We start from the raw sequence: 5481 nt of genomic DNA, 5'->3' as shown, positions 1-5481 counted from the left end.
AGAGAGAGAGAGAGAGGCTACAGCATCTACATGTGACCTTTTTCGAAAACAACTATTGTTTGCTCGTGAGAGAGAGAGAGAGAGAGAGAGAGAGAGAGAGGCTACAGCATCTTTATGTGACCTTTTTCGAAAACAACTATTGTTTGCTTGTGAGAGAGAGAGAGAGAGAGAGAGAGAGAGAGAGGAGGCTACAGCATCTACATGTGACTTTTTCGAAAACAACTATTGTTTGCTTGAGAGAGAGAGAGAGAGAGAGAGAGAGAGAGGCTACAGCATCTACATGCGACTTTTTCGAAAACAACTATTGTTTGCTTGAGAGAGAGAGAGAGAGAGAGAGAGAGAGAGAGGCTACAGCATCTACATGTGACCTTTTTCGAAAACAACTATTGTTTGCTTGTGTGTGTGAGAGAGAGAGAGAGAGAGAGAGAGAGAGAGGCTACAGCATCTACATGTGACCTTTTTCGAAAACAACTATTGTTTGCTTGTGTGAGAGAGAGAGAGAGAGAGAGAGAGAGAGAGAGAGGCTACAGCATCTACATGTGACCTTTTTCGAAAACAACTATTGTTTGCTTGTGAGAGAGAGAGAGAGAGAGAGAGAGAGAGAGAGGCTACAGCATCTACATGTGACTTTTTCGAAAACAACTATTGTTTGCTTGAGAGAGAGAGAGAGAGAGAGAGAGAGGCTACAGCATCTACATGCGACTTTTTCGAAAACAACTATTGTTTGCTTGAGAGAGAGAGAGAGAGAGAGAGAGAGAGAGAGAGAGGCTACAGCATCTACATAGCCTATGACCTTTTTCGAAAACAACTATTGTTTGCTTGTGAGCCTTACCTTATCCTTATTGCCTTATTTTTTGTTTGGGTTCCCCCAGGTCCCTCAGTGTGAGGCACCTCGTATATCCACCAGAGTTGCTAATACATCTTCCGGTGTATTTTGCATCTTCCAGTCTTGGATGGTCTGTGATGCATCTTAGGTATTTATCGAGCTGATTTTTAAACGCATCTACGCTCACTCCTGATATATTTCTTAGATGAGCTGGCAGCACATTAAATAGTCGCTGCATTATCGATGCTGGTGCGTAGTGGATTAATGTCCTGTGCGCCTTTCTCAGTTTACCTGGAATGCTTTTTGGCACTATTAATCTACCTCTGCTTGCTCTTTCTGATACTTTAAGCTCCATGATGTTTTCAGCAATTCCTTCTATTTGCTTCCATGCTTGTATTATCATGTAGCGTTCTCTTCTCCTTTCTAGACTGTATAGTTTTAAAAATTGCAGTCTTTCCCAGTAATCAAGGTCCTTAACTTCTTCTATTCTAGCAGTATAGGACCTTTGTACACTCTCTATTTGCGCAATATCCTTTTGGTAGTGTGGGTACCATATCACATTGCAGTACTCGAGTGTACTACGCACATAAGTTTTGTAAAGCATAATCATGTGTTCAGCTTTTCTTGTTTTAAAGTGTCTAAATAACATTCCCATTTTTGCTTTACATTTAGCCAACAGTGTTGCTATTTGGTCGTTGCATAACATATTCCTATTTAAAATTACACCAAGGTCTTTAATTGCTTCCTTGTTTGTGATTGTCTCATTATTAGGTCCCTTGTATGCATACACCATTCCTTCTCTGTTTCCATAATTTATTGATTCGAATTTATCGGAGTTAAATACCATCCTATTTATCTCCGCCCATTCATATATTTTGTTTAGATCTCTTTGTAGTGAGTTCCTATCTTCATCACAAGTAATTTCTCTACTTATTCTTGTGTCATCGGCGAAACTTCTCACTAAGGAGTTTTCAACATCACAGTCTATGTCTGAGATCATAATAACAAATAGCAGTGCAGCTAATACCGTACCTTGGGGCACACCAGATATTACCTGGGCTTCATCTGATTTCTCGTCATTTGCAACCACTATCTGTTTTCTGTTTTGCAGGAATTCTTTTACCCATTTTCCTATCTTTCCCACAATATTATGCTTTCTCATTTTTTTCTCCAATATGTTATGGTCTACCTTGTCAAAGGCTTTTGCAAAATCTAGATAGATCACATCTGTGTCTTTTTCATTTATCATATTATTGTATATGTTTTCATAGTGAGCTATCAGTTGAGTCTGTGTACTTTTTCCAGGTACGAAACCGTGTTGACCCATATTAAACAAATTATTTTTGACCAAATGGTTCATTATTTTCTTTTAGAGAGAGAGAGAGAGAGAGAGAGAGAGAGAGAGAGAGGCTACAGCATCTACATGTGGCCTTTTTCGAAAACAACTATTGTTTGCTTGAGAGAGAGAGAGAGAGAGAGAGAGAGAGAGAGAGTGTCTGTGTCATCAAAAACATGTTAAAAGATTTAGATTGACTGCAAATTTTGTGTGTGTGTGTGAGAGAGAGAGAGAGAGAGAGAGAGAGAGAGAGTGTGTGTGTGTGTGTGTGTCATCAAAAACATGTTAAAAGATTTAGATTGACTGCAAATTCTGTGAGAGAGAGAGTGAGAGAGAGAGAGAGAGAGAGAGAGAGAGATTATGATTGAGTGCAAATTCTGTAGGAGAGGAGAGAGAGAGAGTGTGTGTGTGTGTGTGTGTGTCATCAAAAACATGTTAAAAGATTTAGATTGACTGCAAATTCTGTGTGTGTGAGAGAGAGAGAGAGAGAGAGAGAGAGAGAGATTATGATTGAGTGCAAATTCTGTAGAGAGAGAGAGAGAGAGAGAGAGAGAGAGAGAGTGTGTGTGTCTGTGTCATCAAAAACATGTTAAAAGATTTAGATTGACTGCAAATTCTGTGTGTGAGAGAGAGAGAGAGAGAGAGAGAGAGAGAGAGATTTTGATCGAGTGCAAATTCTGGAGAGAGAGAGAGAGAGAGAGAGAGAGAGAGAGAGAGAGAGAGTTTTAATTAGAAAAAATCTGTCACACAATAGAATGCAAAAGAATTACGCAAGAGTACAAATTAATGCAATTTATAATTCCAGGGTGAAAAGACGAAACTATTTTTTTTCTTAATACAGTCAATGAACTGAAAGCTCAGGACAAAACTATTTTTTGTGAATATGCCTACTGTCAAAGTACTGAACCTTAATCCCGAGTTTCAGACTTACTGAAAGCTATTACAAGTATTCAATTACTGTAGGCCTATATGCTTATATATTACCTGCCCCCCTCCCCCCGCCAAATGCATCGAATTATTGTATATCTGTATTGACATTAATGATACAAGTAGGGTATCGAGTAAAACTACGTAAATTCTCTAAGATATAAATTGCCTTTGAAAATGTCCTTTATCTACAAAGAATAAATGTAAGCCTAGTTTTAAAATATGAAGAGTTGAATTTGGAATAATATAAGTGAATAAAGAGATGGAAATATATGCTAATAAACATAAATGATCCCGAACTTTGGGAAGGAGCTAAATGCCAAAAAGAAAAAAAACGCCTTGCAAATATATCCATGACATTTTCTAGAAGGCTTCAAATGTCAACTCACTTCCTGAACATCTACAACAGTACGTATATCATGTCTACTGCGTAAGGCTTCCAAACAAAGAAGATCGAGCCAGAAAGAGATTGAAAATAAATACTAGGATCTATCAGGAGGAGATTGCAGAAACACACCCATCTCCTGTGGGTACTAGAGAGGAGTAAACAACTGTTGCCAGCAGCTATACGGCGTGAACGACGCTTCCCCCCCGAAAAAACTGTTGATAGCTTATCCTCATTCCTGCGAATTACGTCACGCAAATTAAAATTGAGATAAGATAATAAAAGGTCTTCTAGGGATAAAAGGAGCTATCTAAAAGCTAGATAGGTGATGTTTCTATCAAGCTTCCAACCGCTTTTTCTCTCTCTCGCACACACACACATACATATGTACGGTTCGAGATAAGATAATAAAATGATATTCTAAGGATGAAAAGAGCTATCGAAAAGCTAGATAGACAGGTGATATTGCTATCAACCTCCATACCGCTTTTTTTTCTCTAACACACACACATACACACACATGTACGGTTGCGCGTCTGTGTAGTTGTTAGTAGTGGTGGTGGGTTACGTCCCCGTTATTGATCGATTAACCCCCGCTGGTCGCCTACCTTTATCACATGGTCCACATCAGACCAACCTTTACATCTTTCTAGTCCTGACAGGAAACCAAAAACACGCCACGATCCGAAATCTTACCTTAGTAGTGTGGCGGTTTAAGGACTCTCATTGTGGAACGATGTGGGGCAGAACACTCCCGGCGCACATCAGTAAGCACACTGACAACACTCCCTACAGAGTCCACCCCCTTTCCCCTCGCCTGGCTTGTTGTCATGGCAACCCTACGAGACAGGCGCAACGCTCTTTGACTCCGCCAGAATGTCATCCAGGTCTTTAATAGTTCTCTAAAACAATTTACAATACGAGGTGATAACTAGAGAAATCAAGAGATAACATTATTCATTGCTTCCCTTGTAGTTTTATTTCCTTGTTTCCTTTCCTCACTGGGCTATTTTTCCTCTGTTGGTGTCCCTTAATTACAGCTTCCAGCTTTTCCAACTAGGGTTGTAGCTTAGATTATAATATTTATAAAAATAAAATTCATTCTATGAATGAAAAAAACTATCTCGGATAAATAGACTGGTTAAGAAACTTATATCTATATTAATGCAATGTATTTATGATTTGAAATAGGTTATGTATTAGATTAAAACTTTTAATCGATTCCTGGACTTATTTTTTTTTCCATTTTAGATACAGGTCTCCTGTTTAAAAATATACTGAGTAAGAAAAGCACTATTCGCATATTGGTTATTGTTATAATAGTAGCCTATTGTAGGCCTATTCATATAGGCTGGTTTAATTATTTTAACCATGTCTGAACATTGTTAACCCATTTATATATATATATATATATATACATATATATATATATATATATATATAAATGTGTGTGTATATATATATATATATGCCATTACAAGTCCAATGCAGAACAAAGACCTCAGACATATCCTTAAAATCCAGTCTGTTTATGGGCTTTCTATGCCAGTCCACGCCAGCAAATTTTCTCATCTTGTCCATCCATTTTCTTCTCTTCCTTCCTCTGCTTCTTTTGCAACCTCTAGGGACCCATTCTGTTTTTCTTAAGGCCCATGTATTATATGTCATTCTCATCATATGTCCTGTCCACATCCAATTCGTTTTCTTACGTGACGCTAGATTATCCTCTAGTTTACAGTAGTCTCGTATCCATGTTATTCTTTCTCTGTACCTTAGTATTATTTCCATCATAATTCTTTCCATAGCTCTTTGAGTTGTAATTAGCTTATGTTCTAAGCTTTAGTAAGGCTCCAAGTTTCTGTTGCATTAGTTAATACTGGTAAGACCATCTGATTAAATACTTTAATTTTTAGATTAAGTGGCATTTTAAGTTTTCATAACCTTATTTTGTTTACAAATATCTCTCCATCCCATGCTTATCCTACTTTGAATTTCGGTTTCATGCCT

The 5481-nt window shown here is 37.9% G+C and overlaps 1 protein-coding gene across 10 annotated transcripts in view; it reads right to left on the bottom strand.

Moving 5' to 3' along the window:
- Window positions 1-4276, bottom strand: part of LOC137627696 (regulator of G-protein signaling 9) — a 415360-nt gene extending 411084 nt beyond the window's left edge. For 6 of the 10 annotated variants that reach the window (XM_068358923.1, XM_068358915.1, XM_068358924.1 and 3 more), the window contains exon 1: window positions 4171-4254. The gene's annotated coding sequence lies outside the window, so the exon portion shown is untranslated. Of the gene's footprint in view, window positions 1-4170 lie in introns of all 10 variants that reach the window. The other 4 variants (XM_068358925.1, XM_068358926.1, XM_068358916.1 and 1 more) reach the window with 3 other exon arrangements.
- Between the last annotated feature and the right edge of the window lie 1205 nt (window positions 4277-5481).

Source organism: Palaemon carinicauda, chromosome 35, assembly GCF_036898095.1.
Source record: "Palaemon carinicauda isolate YSFRI2023 chromosome 35, ASM3689809v2, whole genome shotgun sequence".
Lineage (NCBI taxonomy): Eukaryota > Metazoa > Arthropoda > Malacostraca > Decapoda > Palaemonidae > Palaemon > Palaemon carinicauda.
This window is presented reverse-complemented; position numbering and strand designations above follow the sequence as displayed.